Source organism: Zalophus californianus, chromosome X (genome assembly GCF_009762305.2).
Source record: "Zalophus californianus isolate mZalCal1 chromosome X, mZalCal1.pri.v2, whole genome shotgun sequence".
Taxonomy (NCBI): Eukaryota; Metazoa; Chordata; class Mammalia; order Carnivora; family Otariidae; genus Zalophus; species Zalophus californianus.
In genome coordinates this window covers 25,151,400-25,169,366 of record NC_045612.1, presented here as the reverse complement: position 1 = coordinate 25,169,366, position 17,967 = coordinate 25,151,400, and positions in this window count along the sequence as shown.

Here is a 17,967-nt window from a genome sequence, read left to right as displayed (position 1 = left end):
AAGTTTATTTTTTTTTGAAAATGATAAATGGAACCATTCAGTATGTAACATTTGACTGAATTCTTTCACTATGCAAAATGTATTTGAGACTCACTGATGCTGTTGCATGTATTAATAGTTTATTCCTCTTTATTGCTGAGTAGTATTTCATTGTATGGCTGTCTGACAATTTGGACATCTACTCAGAATTTGAAGGACATTTGAGTTGTTTCTAGTTGTTTTTGGCAAATATTAATAAAACAGCTATAAACAATTACATACAAGGTTTGTGTAAACATAAGTTTTCATTTCTCTTGGGTAAATGCTAAGGAGTGGGTTTGCTAGTTCATATGGCAAATATATGATTACCTTTATTAGAAACTGCCAAATTACCTTCCAAAGCGACTATATTATTTGCATTCCTGCCAGGAGATATGAGCATTGCAGTTGCTACAGAAAGTCTTTTGTAGTTTTTAGCATACAGATAATGCATGTACCTTGTGAGATTCATACAGAAGCATTTTGTCTTTAGTACTACTATTATTGAGTATGTTTTATTAATTTTGACTTCTAAGTTGATTACTACTGCATAGGAATAAACTTTATGCATATTGACCTTGGTCCTATGGCCTTGTTGAACTCACTTGTTTGTTCTAGTATCTCTTGGGTCCACTTTTTGGGGGATTTTCAATGTAAACAATTATGCCATATGCAAATAGAGACAATATTTTTCCTTTTCAATCTGTATGCCTTTATTTCCTTTTCTTATTGCACTGCAAGTATTTGATATATGATGTTGAATATCAGTGGTGAGAGTGAACATCATTTTCTTATTCCCAGTATTGTGGGGAAAGCATTCACCTTTTCCACATTTAATGATGTTAGCTGTCAGTATTTTGTTGATACCACTTAGGTTTAATCAAGTTCCCTTCTATTCCTGGTTTGTGGAGATTTTTTTTTCTAAACCAGAAAAGAATGTTGGATTTTGTGAAATGTTTTTCCCCCTCCGCCTCTACTGAGATGATCATATGGTTTTTGTTCTTTAGTCTGTTAAAACTGTCATTTATATTGATTGATTTTTAAGTATTGAACCAGATTCACATTTGTCAGGATTTATTATCCTTTTTTGTATATTACTAAATTTACTTTTCAATATTAACTTGAAATTTTTTTCCATCTAGGTTCATTAGGGATATTAATTGGTATTTTTCTTTTCCTGTAATGTGTTTGGCTAATTTGCTACCAAGGTAATATTGGTCTTATTATAAATTGGGAAATAGTCTTCCCTCTTCTATTTTCTGGAAAAATCATTTATAATTGGTATTATTTTTTAATTATTTGGTAGAATTCTACTGGGCCTTTAGTTTTCTTTGTGGGAATAGTTTAAGCCACTAATTCAATTTATTTAATAGTATGGGTCTAAAAAGAGTATCTATGCTACTTAAGTTAACTTGGTATTATATGTTTTTTAATAGATCTTTCCATTCCATCTATCGTGTTAGACTTATTGGTAGAGAACTGTTCTTAGTATATCTTTATTACCTTTTCAATGTTTGTATGTATTGTAGTAATGCTTTTACCTAATTTCTGATATTGGTAACTTGTTTCTTATTTCTTTTCTTCTTGGTAAGTCAATTTTATTGAATTTTTTTCAGGGAATTAGCTTTAGGTTTTTTTGCATTTGAATATTTTTTTTCAATTTCATCAATTTCAGTTCTGATCTTGATTATTTCCTTTTGCTTGCTTGGGTTTAATATGATTAATTTGTTTGTTTTTAGTATACTGATTATGACTTTTCTTACCTTAGTATAACGATTTATGTTATAGATTTCCTTCTAAGTACTGCTTTAGTTGCATTCTACAAGTTGTGATATATTATACTTTTGTTTTTATTTTGTACCAAATAATTTGTTAACATCCCTTGAGACTTCCTCTTTGATACATGGTCATTTAGAAATGTGTTGTTTATTTTCAATATATTTGGGGATTCTCAGGTATCTTCCGTTTATTGATTTCTATTTCATTCAATTGTCAGAGAACATGCACTCTATGATTTCTGTTCTTTAAAATTTTTAAGTGTTACTTTATGTTCAAGAATATGCTCTATTTTTTGAATGTTACATGTACATTTGAAATAAATATATTCTAATTTTGGGTTGAATGTTCTATAAATATCCATTGGGTCAAGTTGGTTGATAGTATTTTTCAGGTCTTCTCTATCCTGACTGATTTTTTTTCTTGGTCTATCAATTACTGAAAGAAGAGTATTGATGTCTCCAACTATAATTCTATTTTTAAAAAAATTTTCCTCACAGTTATTTCATATTTTGCTTCATGTATTTTGAAACTCTGTTGTTAGGTACACACACAAATAAATTGTTATGTCTTCTTGGAGAAGTAGCCTCTTTATTATTATATAATATCCTTCTTTCCCCTGGTAATTTATTCTGAAGTCTACTTTGATATAAAGATATCCCAGCTTTATTTTTATCAGTATTTGAATTGTGTACATTTTTGTTTCTTTCTTTAAATCAATCTATCATCTATCTATGTATCTATCTATTATCCATCATCTATCTATCTATCTATCATCTACCTACCTATCTTGTGTTTTTGTTATAGACAGCATGTATACTGGCTTTGAATTTTTATCCAATATGGCAATCTTTATATTTTAATTCATGTATTTAGACAGTTCACCTTTGATGTGATTATTAATGTGGTTTGATTAAAATCAATCATCCTGCTAACTGTTTTTATTCCACCTGTTATTTTTTCCTCTTTTTTTTGCTTTTATTTAGATTAATTGAGCATTTTGATGATTCCATTTTATCTCCATTATTTACTTATTCTGTATTAAAAATAGTGGTTATTCTAGAGTTTAAAATATGCATCTTTTAGTTAATTAGAGTCTACCTTTAAATAATATACTACTTCAGTTATAGTATAAGGTCTTTACAACTGTATATTCCAAATTCTTTTCTCCTATCTTCTGTGCTATTTTTGCACTGACTTCCACTTTTACGTATGTTTTAAAAACACAATGCTTTGGTACTATTCCTTTAGACAAGTAAAGCAAAAGAGAAATAATTACAGCAAATAGAATTTAGACAAAAACTTTTACCTTTATTATTATTTTTTTAATCCCCAGGGATCTTCATTTTTTTGTGTAGATTAAAACTTCTTCCTGGTATCATATTCCTTCTGCTTAAAGAATATCTTTTAACATTTCTTGTAGTATAGGTATGTAACAATACATTCACTCAATTTTTGTTTTTAGGGAAATTATTTCTTCCTCATTTTTTGAGATATTTTCACTAGGTATAGAAGTGTGGGTTGAGGGGCACCTGGGGGGCTCAGTCAGTTAAGTGTCTGTCTTCAGCTCAAGTCATGATCCTGAGGTCCTGGGATTGAGCCCCAAGTTAGGCTCCCTGCTCAGCAGAGAGCCTGCTTCTCCCTCTGAAATTGAGAATTTCTCCCTCTGAAATTGAGGGAGATTTCAAATTAATTAACTAATTAATTAATTTCAAATTAATTGTTAATCAATTAACAAACAACACACTGCTAAGAGACAAAGCAATCAATAGAATCTGTCAAATAAATAAAGTCTTTAAAAAAAAGAAGTGTGGGTTGATTTTTAGAAAAACATTCAGCACTTTATAAATATCATTTCCAATATTTCTGTCTTACATGGTTTCTAACAAAAAAATCTTTTTATTATCATTGTTCTTTTGTATGTAATGTGTCATTTTTCTCTGAATGACTTGGATTTTCACCTGACTGAATGTAAGCCCAGTTTTGTGTGTATACATGCATGTGTGTTGGTAATTATTGTAACTTGGTTTTTCTTGGAGCTTTTACACTCTGTGGTTTGTTGTGTGGCATTAATTTTGACAGTTTGGTAAAAGCTGACTATAACTGGAAAGAAAATATAGAACCTCTGGAGGCACAAGTATAAGGGAAATTCACACTCATGGCTCTTCTCCAAAGATGTCACTGGACTCTCAAAGATTGGTGAGATCCTGAAATAGCATTCCTCATAGTATAAGTCTGTGTGAAAGGAATAACAGCAACAAATCCAATAATTCTCCAAATATTTCTCTTTCCCTGTTCTCTCTTCTTTTAGGATTCCAGTTGCACATATGACAGATGATTTGATATTGTCCTTCCAAATTTGATTGCTCTGTATTTTCATTCTCACCCTTTTCCTCTTTGTGTTTCTGTTTGGATAATTTCTATGGGCATATCTTCAAGTACATTGGTTCTTTCCCTAGCTGTGTCCAATCTACTGATGTACCCATCAATGGTATTCTGTATGGCATTTGCTGTTTTTCATTTTTAACATTTTACTTATTCTTTTGTACAGTTTCTGTTCTTCTGCTGAAATTTGCTGTCTGATTTCGAATGTTGCCAACCTTGTCCATGAGAACCTATTAACCATGAAAACATATTAATCATAGTTATTTTAATTTTCTTTCAGATAATTCCAACATTTGTTTCATATTTAATTCTGATTCTATTGATTGCTTTGTCTCTTAGCAGTGTGTTGTTTGTTAATTGATTTTTAAATATACTTCATAATTTTATGTTAAAACTGAACATCTTATGTAAGACAGTTGAGATTAAAGTGAATAGTTCTTATGTCTAGAAATTGGCATACCTTTGTTTATACTAGGCTTTTAGTGTGTTTTTTTGTGTTTGTGTGTATGTCATTCTAGTCAAGAGCAGAGTAGTGTTTGGAGTTTCTTGCTTCTGTTGTTAATCTTGTTAACAAGGTGTTCCAGGCCTCAAATTCTCCCAGTGATACATTGTATTTAGAGTGGGGTTTCATTGCCCAGGGTTTTTTTTAAATCAATAATCTGCCCCACAGCTTTAGGTTTCCCTTTGGGCTATGCCACAGAAAGAGTCTTCTTTCAGGCTCCTATGAGACTTTTATCATTATTACATTGTTTATTACTTGACTCTTGTTACCCTGATGATGATGGTGTTCTCCTTTGTTCTAATTAATAATCTATCCTAGGCAAGAACTGTGTCCCTTGGTCTTAAAGATGTGGACTTCTTCAGTACTCTTGCTCCTCCCCAAATATAATTCTCCTGCCCTCCTTATAGAGTTTTTTCTTCCAGTTCCCGTTTACCAGCTGCAGTGCATTTTCACCTGTTCCCTAAGTGTAATATTTTGTGTTGCCCTTCCGTCTCTCACAGTTTAAAGTTTTTGTTCCATAGGTGAAATAGGAGAAACAGATCTGGATAGGATTTGCTGCTGATACTCTCCTCACTCAGACTTGTTCTATGAGGAATGCTTTTTTGGGATCTTACCAATATTTGTTTTGAGTGTCCATTGATGTCTATGGAGAAGAGCCTTCAATGAGTGTGTATTCCTTTTATATCTGTGCCCCCAGGGGTACTATATTCTCTCTCTAGCCATAGTCAGCTTTTATCAATTGGTCAACAATGTATCAGTTAATTTTTTTTTAAATTTTGAGATACTTTTAGATTTACAAAAATAGTAGAGTGTTCCTGTATGTAAACCATTCACTCAACTTTCCTTTATGTTAACATCTTACATAACCATAGAACATTTATCAAAACTAAGAAATTATTCTTGGTACTATACTATTCATTAAAAAAATTGCTTACCTCTCTTAACAGTGTCTGGCTACCTCTTCTCAACATAAGTAAGTGCTTGCATCTGATCTCTCCTTGTCTCTTATCCTGTCTTTCCTTAGATTTCAAGTTACTTGGTTGTGACCTCAATTTTCTGATAGGTTCAAGAAAATCATGAATATACAATCTGTTTGGCTTTGCTGTTTTTGTTGTTGCAAAGATGGAAGTGATGCTCTTTCCAGCTGTGTATATTCCAAGTAGAAATCAGAAGTAAACAAATATTTTTAAATGAATGAATGATTTGTTGTCCACAGGTAAATTTGATGTATAAGGGAAGACAAAAAATTATTTAAATATTAAGGTACATAATGCAGATTGTTTCCTAATTTAGTATGCTTATGTAGCAACATAATAACCTATTCAGGAATCCTTCATAGGCTAGAACTAAATGTAATGTTTAGAAACACTTCACAAAAATGTTTTTGCATTTTAAGTAAACACCTACTCAGAAGATAGATTTTTTTCAAATTTGAGATTCCTTTTCTTTTAAGTTTTTATTTAAATTCCACTTAGTTAACATACAGTGTAATATTAGTTTCAGGTGTACAATATAGTGATTCAACACTTCCATACATCACCAGGTGATCATCACAACTGCACTCTTTAATCCCTATCACCTATTTAACCCATCTCCCTCTCTTCTGGTAACCATCAGTTTGTTCTCTATAGTTAAGAATCTGTTTCTTGGTTTGCCCCTCTCTCTCTTTATTTTTTTCTCCTTTGCTCATTTGTTTTGTTTTTTAAATTCCACATGAGTGAAATCATATGGTATTTTTCTTTCTCTGACTTATTTCACTTTGCATTATACTCTCTAGCTCCATCCATGTCCTTGCAAATGGTAAGATTTCATTCTTCTTTATGGCTGAGTAATATTCTATTGTGTATATTCTGCTGTGTATATATACCACATCTTCTTTATCCATTTATCAGTGGATAGACACTTGGGCTATTTCCCTAATTTGGCTATTGTAGATAATGCTGCTATAAACATCAGGGTGCATGTATCTCTTTGAATTAGTATTTTTGTATCCTTTGGGTAAATACCTAGTAGTGCAGTTGCTGGATCCTAGGGTAGTTCTATTTTTAACTTTTTGAGGAACTTCCATACTGTTTTCTAGAGTGGCTGCACCAGTTTGCATTCTCACTGCAAAGAGGGATGCAAGAGGATTCTCATTTCCCCACACTCTTGCCAACACCTATAGTTTCTTGTGATGTTGATTTTAGCCATTCTGACATGGTTGAGGTGATATCTCATTGTAGTTTTGATTTGTATTTCCCTGATGATAAGTGACGGTAAACTCTTTTCATATGTCTACTGGCAATCTTTATATCTTCTTTGGAAAAATGTCTATCCATGTCTTCTGCCCACTTTTAGTTGGATTATTTGTTTTTTGGGTGTTGAGTTTTATAAGTTCTTTATATATTTTGTATACTAACCCTTTATCAGATATGTCATTTGCAAGTATCTTCTTGCATTCCATAGGTTGCTTTTTAGGTTTGTTGATTGTTTCCTTTAATGGATCTATCTACAGAGTGAAAATATAGAAAGTGATAGCACTAGGTACTTGAGCTCTAATTTGGGAATCTTTTGGAAAAGTCCAGATATGCTTCATGGTAGTCACAATCTTCAAACTGAAAAACTTTATTTACACAGTAACCAGTTACATAGAAATGAACTGTGTAATGTATTGGTAAATCTACATTGTTACTTGCCAATGTGATATAACGGCAATGCCTAGTTTTATTGAGTCTTTCAGTTTTGGTGAATAGACAATTAGTGTTTTAAGATATCTAAACACTTAACGTCATTGTTATCACAGAATTTAGGGGTACAATTGTGGAATAAATGGATTATGGATTATGTTTTTAGAGACTCAAGAAGTTGTATACAAATTAAACATCTTCAATTATGTGAGCTATAATTCTAAAAACGAAGTTTCATGGGTTTTACAAATGAAAGGGATTTTAGAGATTATTTAATCCAATGTTGAGGGAATAGAGGCCCACAAAAATCAAGTACTGTAAAAGATCATATGTCCAGTTAAGGAAGGAATCTGTACAAATTTGAATCTTCTTACTCCATGCACAGGGTATTTTGTATCACATGCATTGCTCTTTTGTTTGAGTGCTTGCCTTAAAAAAGCCTACCAGAACTTTTATATAAAACATTTTTAACATCTTTTGGTGCCGTCTGTAGATTAATTTAGGAGTCACACAAAAAAATAAGTCTTGTTACTTTCAAGTCATGTCTCATACACTTAAATTGTTGGCAGAAAATATGTATAAGGAAAAATTTCTATTAGTCAAATTCCCTCTCTCTCTCTCTCTGTACTGTTAGCACAAATGGTAAGCATCCACAATGCATAGTAATTATACATTCCCTAAGATTCTTTGTTCATTAAATTAAAGGGTATGTAGGATAGTAATTGCCACTTAATCTGCACTCTGTTTTGAAGGAAAGAAATTAACATGTATTTATTTTGCAACTACAGCAGTGGCTAATATTGAGTTGATATCACAACAAAATATTTTTTTTCTTATTTTAATGCAAACAACTACAACAAAATTTAATATAGCTCAAAAAATCTTATATAAAAATGTCCTGTACAATGATATCTTACATTTTGTTTAAAGGAAAGTATTCCTATTCCCTATAACATGTTAGGCCTCAGATAACAGTATAAAACTTTAAAATATCTAAGTTTGTTCAATGAAGACATATTATCTTTTGTTTACATGAAATACAAAACCTTAAGTGCTTTTAATAGTATAATTCTGTATGATTTTATTCAATAAATATTTATTTTGCACCTACAAATCTAGGTATGAGGTTGTATTAGTGAAGAAAAAGGACAAAAAAAAAAAACCCATGACATCATGAAGTTTACATTATAATGAAGCAGAAAATAATCAAAACAAATAAACTATATATTATGTTAAATGGTAATAAGTGATAAGGGAAACAGATAAAGCCAGGGAGCATGATATGAAATATTGGTGTGCCTAAAATTATAGATTTGGGGGGAGCCTGAAGAAGGTTCAAGAAGGTGGCTTTTGAGTCAAGACCCGAAGGAATGGAGGGAACTAGTCATGAGTATAGCTGAGGAAAGAGACTTCCAGGGAGAGAAACAACATATACAAGACCCTAAGGCCAGAGCATGAAAACAGGTGTGAAGAATAGTAAGAAACTTGAGTGGCTAAATAGCAGAGATTAGGGAAGGGTGAAGGATGCTAGTACTAGAAAATGAGATTAGAATGGTAATAGAGGGCTAAATCATGTAGGGACTTGAAGACCATAGTAAGGAACATGTCTTGTTATCTATATAAGATGGGAAGCCATTAGATTGTTAAGGTGATGAAAGATATATTTCAACTTATGTTTTCTGTTAGAAAGAGGTGAGTACCATGTTAAAAATAGAGCAGAGTAAGGGAAATCAGGAGTTGTGAGATTGATGGCAATTATATTTCAATTATAAATTGAGCAGTGAGAATAGACTTCTTTGAAAAGATAAAATTTGAACAAAGACCTTTCAGAGGTAGAGAAGTTAACCTAATGGATAGTTGGGGGAAGAGTGTTTCAGACACAAGGCACAGCCAATATAAAGACACTAAATTTGGAGATACAAATGTATATCTGGGGAGAAGCAAGGATGCCAATGTAACTAGAAATAGTTGAATAAGAGATCCAATTAGAGAGATAATAGGGGATCAGATCATGTTAAACTTTGAAGGACATAATAAGACTCAGAATTTATTCCGAATTAGTTAAAAGCCATTCATTGAATAATTTTGAGCAGAAGAGTGATATGGTCTTTGATTTTAAGATCACTCAACTATGTACAAGATATAGACTGTAAAAGTGTCAAATGGGGAAGTAGGGGACCAATTTTGAAGCTATAGAAAAAAATATCTAAGTGAGAGATGATGGTGTCTTGTAACAAGGTGGTAGCAATTATGGTTGTCAAAACTAGTTGAAATAAACATATATTCCAAAGGTAGAGCCAACAGTTTTGGTTGACAAAACAGATGTGGAATAAGAAAGAGAACTGAAGGATAATATCCATAGTTTCTTAATGTAGTAAAAAAAAAAAAACATAAAATTTACCATCCTATCCATTTTTAAATATGTAGTTCAGTAGTGTTAAATATACCCATATTGTTGTGAAACAGATCTCTAGAACTTTTTCATCTTGCAAATCTGAACTTATACCCCTTAAATAACAACTTCCCTTTTTCTCCCTCCCTCCAGACCCTAATAACCACCATTTTACTTTCTGTTTCTTTGAGTTTGACTATTTTAGATGCCTCATACAAAGTAAAGCCACCCAGGCGCCCCTACATCATTAGTTTTTGACGTAGTGTTCCATGATTCATTGTTTGCATATAACACCCAGTGCTCCATTCAATACGTGCCCTCTTTAATGCCGATCACCAGGCTAACCCATCCCCCCACCCCCTCCCCTCTAGAACCCTCAGTTTGTTTCTCAGAGTCCATAGTCTCTCATGGTTCAACTCCCCCTCCGATTTCCCACCTTTCATTTTACCCTTCCTATTATCTTCTTATTTTTTTTAACATATAATGTATTATTTGTTTCAGAGGTACAGGTCTGTGATTCAACAGTCTTACACAATTCACATTGCTCACCACAGCATATACCTTCCCCAGTGTCTATCACCCAGCCACCCCATGCTTCCCAACTGCCACCATTCCAGCAACCCTCAGTTTGTTTCCTGAGATTAAGAATTCCTCATACCAGTGAGATAATTTGATACATGTCTTTCTCTGATTGACTTATTTCGCTCAGCATAATACCCTCCAGTTCCATCCACGTCGTTGCAAATGGCAAAATTTCATTCCTTTTGATGTCTGCATAATATTCCATTGTGTATATATACCACAAATTCTTTATCCATTCATCTGTCGATGGATATCTTGGCTCTTTCCATAGTTTGGCTATTGTGGACATTGCTGCTATAAACATCGGGGTGCATGTACCCCGATCCCTATATTTGTATCTTTAGGGTAAATACCCAGTAGTGCAATTGCTAGGTCGTATGGTAGCTTTATTTCCAACTTTTTGAGGAATCTCCATACTGTTTTCCAGAGTGGCTGCACCAGCTTGCATTCCCACCAACAGTGTAGGAGGGTTCCCCTTTCTCTGCCTCCCCACCAACATCTGTCGTTTCCTGACTTGTTAATTTTTGCCATTCTGACTGGTGTGAGGTGGTATCTCACTGAGGTTTTGATTTGGATTTCCCTGATGCCAAGTGATGTTGAGCAATTTTTCATGTGTCTGTTGGCCATTTGGATGTCTTCTTTGGAAAATGTCTGTTCATGTCTTCTGCCCATTTCTTGATTAGATTATTTGTTCTTTGGGTGTTGAGTTTGATAAGTTCTTTATAGATTTTGGGTACTAGCCCTTTATCTGATATGTCATTTGTGAAAAGATATCTTTTTTTAAAGATTTTATTTATTTGAGAGAGAGAGAGCACAAGCAGGGGTAGGGGCAGATGGAGGAGCAGACTCCCTGCTAAGCAAGGATCCCGATGTGGAGCTCAGTCCCAGAACCCTGGGATCATGACCTGAGCTGAAGGCAGCCAACTGAGCCACCCAGGTGCTCCCAGGTATCACTTTAAGATTGTGACTTCATTTCCTTTGGATATATACCCAGAAGTGGGACTGTTGGAGCATATGTAATTCTATTTTTAATTTTTTGAGAAGTTTCCATACTGTTTTCCATAATGGCTATCCCAATTTTCATTCCCACAAACATTGCACAGGTGTTCCTTTTTCTTTACATACTTGCTAACACTTGTTATCTCTTGACTTTTTCTTTATATTTTTTTATTATGTTATGTTAGTCACCACACAGTACATCATTAGTTTTTGATGTAGTGTTACATGATTCATTGTTTGTGTATAACACCCAGTGTTTCGTGCAATATCTCTTGTCTTTTTGATAATAGTCTTTCTAACAGGTACGAGGGAATAAATCACTGTGGTTTTGATTTCTATTTTCCTGATGATTAGTGATGTCAAGCATCTTTTCATATACCTGTTGGCTATTTAGATGTCTTCTTTGGAAAATTGTCTATTCAGGTCCTATACCCATTTTTAAATAAAATTGTTTGTTACTTTGCTATTGAGTTGTGTAAATTCCTTATATATTATGGATATTAACTCCCTATTAGATATGATTTGCAAATATTCCCTCCCTTTCATTTCATAGGTTGCTTTTTCAGTTTGTTGATTATTATTATTATCATTTTGTGTGTGTGCAGAAGCTTTTTAGTTTGATGTAGCCCCACTTGTTTTTGCTTTTGTTGCTTGTGTTTTTTATGGCAAATCTAAAAAAAAAAAATTGTTGCCAAAATGAGTGTCAAGGAGATTTTCTCTTATTTTTTTTTTCTGGGTTTATGGTGTCAGCCTTTACATTTAAGTCTTTAATCCATATCAAGTTAATTTTTGTGTGTGGTATAAGGTAAAGGTCCAATTTCATTTTTAATTTTCTTAATATAAGTATTTATTGCTGTAAACTTCCCTCTTAGAACTGCTTTTCCTGCATTCTATAAGTCTTTGGATGATGCATTCCCATTTTAGTTTGTTTCAAAATATTTTTTTGATTTCTCTTATGACTTTTTCTTTGACCTATTGTTTTCTTTTTCAGGAGTATGTTAATTTCTAAATATTTGTGAATTTTCACATTATTTCCTGTTATACTTAGTTTTATTCCATTGTGGTTAGAATGATTCTTGGTAGGCTTTCAATCTTCTTACATATGCTTAGACATGTTTTGTATCCTGGAGAATGTTCCATGTGTGCTTGAGAAGAATGTTTATTCTGCTGCTGTTGGAAGGAATGTTCCATATAGGTTTATTAGGTCCATTTGATCTAAAGTTATGTTCAATTCCAACATTTATTTTTTGATTTTGTCTGGGTGATCTATCCAATGTTGAAAGTGGGGTGTTGAAGTCCCCTACTATAATTGTATTATGTATTTCTCCCTTCATAGCTATTAGTATTTGTTTAATGTATTTAGGAGCTCCGATGTTGGTTGCTTATATGTTTATAATTGTTATATTCTCTTCATGTGTTGATCTCTACATTATATAAAGACCATTTTCTCTTAGAGTTTTTGAATTAAAATATATTTTTTTTCTGATATAACTGTAGATACACTGCTCTTTTGGTTTTTGTTTCTATGGAATTTTATCTTTTCATGTTGCCTATGTGTGTCCTTAAAGGTGAAATCAGTCTCTTGTAGACATCATGTAGTTTTGTTTTTTATCCATTCAGCCGTTCTCTGTCTTTTGAATATAGAATTGAATCTATTTGCATTTAAAGTAATTATTGATAGGTAAAGAGTTATTAATGCTATCTCATTCATTGTATTGTGGTTGTTTTATAGTTCCCTTGTTTTTTTCTTCATTTCTATCTTCCTTTGTGAATTGATGGTTTTCCAAAATAGTATGCATTGATTCCTTTCTCTTGATCTTTTGTGTATCTACTTCGGGTTTTTCTTTTTTGTTACCATGTAGCTTACATAAAACGTCTTATAACAATTTATTTGAGGCTGATAACAACTTAACTTTGCTCTCAAACAAAAACTCTATACTTTCATTTACTCCACCCCCACATTTTATGTTTTTGATGTCACAATTTGCCTCTTTTTATATTTATATTGTGTATCCATTAAAAATTATTATAGATATGGTTATTTTTAATATTTATATATTTTAACCTTTATAATAGAGTAAAATGGTTTATAAACCAAAATATAACACTATTAGAGTATTCTTCAGCACTATATATTTACCTTTAACAGGGTAATTTTAGTTTCAGGGTTAGAGTTTAGTGATTCATCAGTTGCATGTAACACCCAGTGCTCATTACATCAAGTGCCCTCCTTAATGCTCATCACCCAATTACCCCAACCCCTACCCACCTCCCCTCCAGCACCCCTCAGTTTGTTCCCTAATAGTTAAGAGTCTCTTATTGTTTGCCTCCGTCTCTGTTTTCATCCCTTCCCCTATGTTCATCTGTTTTGTTTCTTAAATTCCAATATGAATGAAATCATATGGTATTTGTCTTTTTCTGACTGACTTATGTCACTTAGCATAATACCTTCTAGTTCCATCCATGCTGTTGCAAAAGGCAAGATTTCATTTTTTTTTTTTGATGGCTGAGTAATACTTTTGTGTTTTCAAGTTAATTCTTAGCATCCTTTTATTGAAAACTGAAAAACTCTAGCATTTCTTGTAAGCAGAATCTAGAGGTGATGAATGTTCTCAACTTTTGATTGTATGGGAAAGTCTTTATATCTTCCTCATTTCTGAAAGACAACTTTATAAGATAAAATATTCTTGATTGGAAGTTTTTTTTCCTTTCAGCACCTTGAATATATCATCCCACTTTCTCCTGGTCTGTAAGATTTCGGCAGAAAATCAAATGATAGCCTTATGTGCTTTCCCTTGTATGTGAGGATTCCTTTTGCTACTTTTAAAATTCTCTCTTTGTCTAAGAGGTGCCTGGCTGACTCAATTGGTGGAACATGTGACTCTTGATCTTAGGGTTGTGCATTTGAGCCCCATGTTGGATGTAGAGATTACTAAGTTCTCAGCCATTTTCTTTAAATAAGTATTCTGCCCCTTTCTCTCACTCTTCTCCTTCTGAGATTCTAATAATGTGTATAAAGTTTCTTTTAATGGTATCTGATAGTTTATGTAGGCTTTCTTCACTCTTTTTCTTTTTCTTTTTTCTCTTTTGGATAATGTCAAAGAACCTGTCTTCTCCTCATAGATTCTTTCTTCTGCTTGATCCAGTTTGATCTTGATGCTCTTAATTACATTTTTAAAAAATATTATTTATTTATTTCCCAGAAATGAGAGAAAGAGAGAGAGAGAGTGAGAGAGAGAGCACAAGCAGGGGAAGCAGCAGGCTGAGGGAGAAGTAGCCCCCCCCACCCCGAGCAAGGAGTCCAATGTGGGACTCAATCCCAGTACCTCGGGATCATGACCTGGGCCAAAGGCAGACACTCAACCAACTGAGCCACCCAGGTGTTCCTCTTAATTATATTTTTGTCATTTCATTTGTTATATTCTTCAGCTCCAGAATTTCTGAGTTCTTTTATGATTTCTATTTCTTTAACTTTTATTTTGTCCATGTTTGTCCTGATTTTATTGACTTGTCTTTGTGTTTTCTTGAAGTTCAGTAAGTTTCCTTAAGATAATTATTCTGACTTCTTTATCAAGCAAATTGCAGATCTCCATTTCGTTGTTTTGGTTGCTGGAAAATTGTGTCTCTCTGATACTATCATGTTTCCTTGATTTTCATGTTGCTTGAAATCTTACATTGCTGTATTTACATTTGAAGAAGCACTCACCTCCCTTATTATTTATTGGCTGGCTTTGGGAGTGAAATACATTCCATCAGCCCTGTTTCAAACTCTAAGGCTTTTCTCAAACCTTTTCTATGGATACTCCCTGCTTCATACTTCTTTATTCCCTTGTGGCAGAATTCTTAAGCTTGTTTGCTTTCTCTCAATCCTGCAAAAGCAGGGCAGTTACTGACAACATCCTTTTGTTTTCACTAAGGAAGTGTTGAATCCTAAAGTTTGTGTCATTTCTCCCAGGTCCATATACTTGGTCAGGCTTTCTACATATGCTCATTAGCCATTTCCAAAAGGTCACTCTTACTGTCATTGGGTATATGCAAAAGGATCCAGCCATGGGGTTGGAGGTGTGGATGGGTGGGCCACATGGAACTTTGAGTGTGTCCATGAGCCAGTTGGAGGGAGGCATCTGCAGGCAAGACATACCCAGTGGCTTTTAGACAGACTTCCTGATGGAGTCTGCAGAGCACTCAGTAAGACCTGTGTCTCTTTGATGACCTCTGAGAGGCTTGTCTGCTATTCTCCCACCTGCTTTCTGCTTCTAGTCATGTAGTACATTTCAGTATTCTGGATGGGACAAGAAAGAAGAGTCTCTTTGGCAGCATTTCACACCTGGGTAATTTGGGTTCTCACTTATACATTTTCACTTTCTCCCACAGAAGAAATCACAGGCCAAGTAGGTCTATCTGGCTCTAAGCAGTGCTGCCTTGTGGGAGGGGTGATGTGGGTAAAGTGAAACTGCTTTTCATTCATTCTTCAATGTGTCTAATCCCAGATCTTTTATTTATTTATTTATTTTTTGCTCCATTGGTGTGCTGATATTTCTCTGCTGGACACCTGAACTTCCAAAAAGACAGCCATCCATGGGTCAATGCTTAAATCAGTGTTTTGGGGGGAGAAGATTGTAGAAAACGTATTCTGCCATAATGATGACATAACTCTTGACCTTTTTTCCCTGGTACTCCTTTTACAGGGATTTCTATCTGCAAAGTTAGCCCTGTCTCCACTTATATTTTGATATTTTCTTATAAATATAAAAATTGCATTTTCATGGAAACTTTTCTTTTTCATTATTGTATATTTTTGTAAACTTGGGCTATTAATATATTTTATTTATTCACAAATATTAACAGACACTACTTACTGGTCTGAGGATTCCTGTTAACACTTATCTCTCACTTCAGTTCTTCAAAGTAAAAAATAGAACTACCCTAGGACTCAGCAATTGCACTACTAGGTATTTACCCAAAGGATAAAAATTACTGACTCAAAAGGATAAAAATTACTGACTCAAAGGGGCACATGCTCCCTGATGTTTATAGCACCATTATCAACAATAACCAAATTATGGAATGAGCCTAAATGTCCATCAATTGATAAATGGATAAAGAAGATGTGGTGTGTGTGCGTGTGTATAGACTATTATATATATATAGAGAGAGACTATTACTTAGCCATCAGAAAGAGTGAAATCTTGCCATTTGCAATGATATGGATAGAGCTAGAATGTATTATGCTAAGTGAAATAAGTCAGTCAGAGAAAGACAAATACCATATGATTCCACTCATGTTCAGAATTTAAGAAACAGAACAGATGAACATAGGGGAAGGGAGAAAAAGAGAGGGAGGCAACCATAAGAGACTATTAACTATAGAGAACAAACTGAGGGTTGATAGATGGCAGGTGGGTGGGGGATGGGCTAAATAGGTTATGTGTATTAAAGAAGGGACTTTTTGTGTTGAGCACTGGGTGTTATATGTAAGTGACAAATCACTAAATTCTACTCCTGAAACCAATATTATACTATATGTTAACTAACTAGAATTTAAATAAAAATTTCAGAGAAAAACATTTATCTCTCACTTCAACTCTAATATATCCATTGTTTTTATTACTCATATATTACTTTATTAAACAGCACTACTTTTTCCAGTTTTATTGAGAAATAATTGACATACATCACTATGTATATTTAAAGCATAGAGCATGATGGTTTGATTTACGTATATTGTGAAATGATTACCACAATAGTTTCAACCAGTATCTGTCTTCTTATATAGATACAATAAGAAAAAAGAAAGATAAAAAGAAAGGAAAAACAACTTTTTCTTGAGATTAGAACTCCTAGGAATTATTTTCCTAACAATTTTCCTATAGACTATACAGCAGCATTAGCTATAGTCATCATGTTGTACATTACATCTTTAGTACTTATAACAGGAGGAGTGTACCTTTTGACCACCTTCTTCCAACTTCTCTCCCCCACCCTCCACTTCTAATAACCACAAGTCTGATATCTTTTATTATGTGTTTTTTTTTTTACTTTCCACATATAAGTGAGATCATATAGTATTTATCTTTCTCTGTCTGGCTTATTTTACTTAGCATAATACCTTCAAGGTCCATTTGTGTTGTTGCATATGGTAGGATTTAATTTTTATGGCTGAATAATATTCCATGGTGTGTGTGTGTGTGTGTGTGTGTGTGTGTGTGTGTGTGTGTGTGTGCATCTCAAAAGTTATTTATCCATTAATCCATCAATGGACAATTAGGTTGTCTCCATATCTAGGCTATTATAAATAATGCTGCTATGAACATGGAGGTACAGATATCTGTTTGAATTAGTGTTTCCTTTTTCTTTGCATGTATTCCCAGAAGTGGAATTCCTGGACCATATGGTAGCTTTATTTTTAATTTTTTGAGGAACCTCCATCCTATTTTCCAAGTGGCTATTATCAATTTGCAGTCCCACCAACAGTGCACAATGGTTCCCTTTTCTCTACATCCATTTCAGCATTTATTATATCTTTACCATTCTAACAGTCCTGAAGTGATATCTTATTGTGGTTTTAAATTGCATTTCCCTAATGACTAGTGCATGTGCCCATTGGCCTTTCATTTATCTTCTTTGGAGGAATGCCTATTAAGATC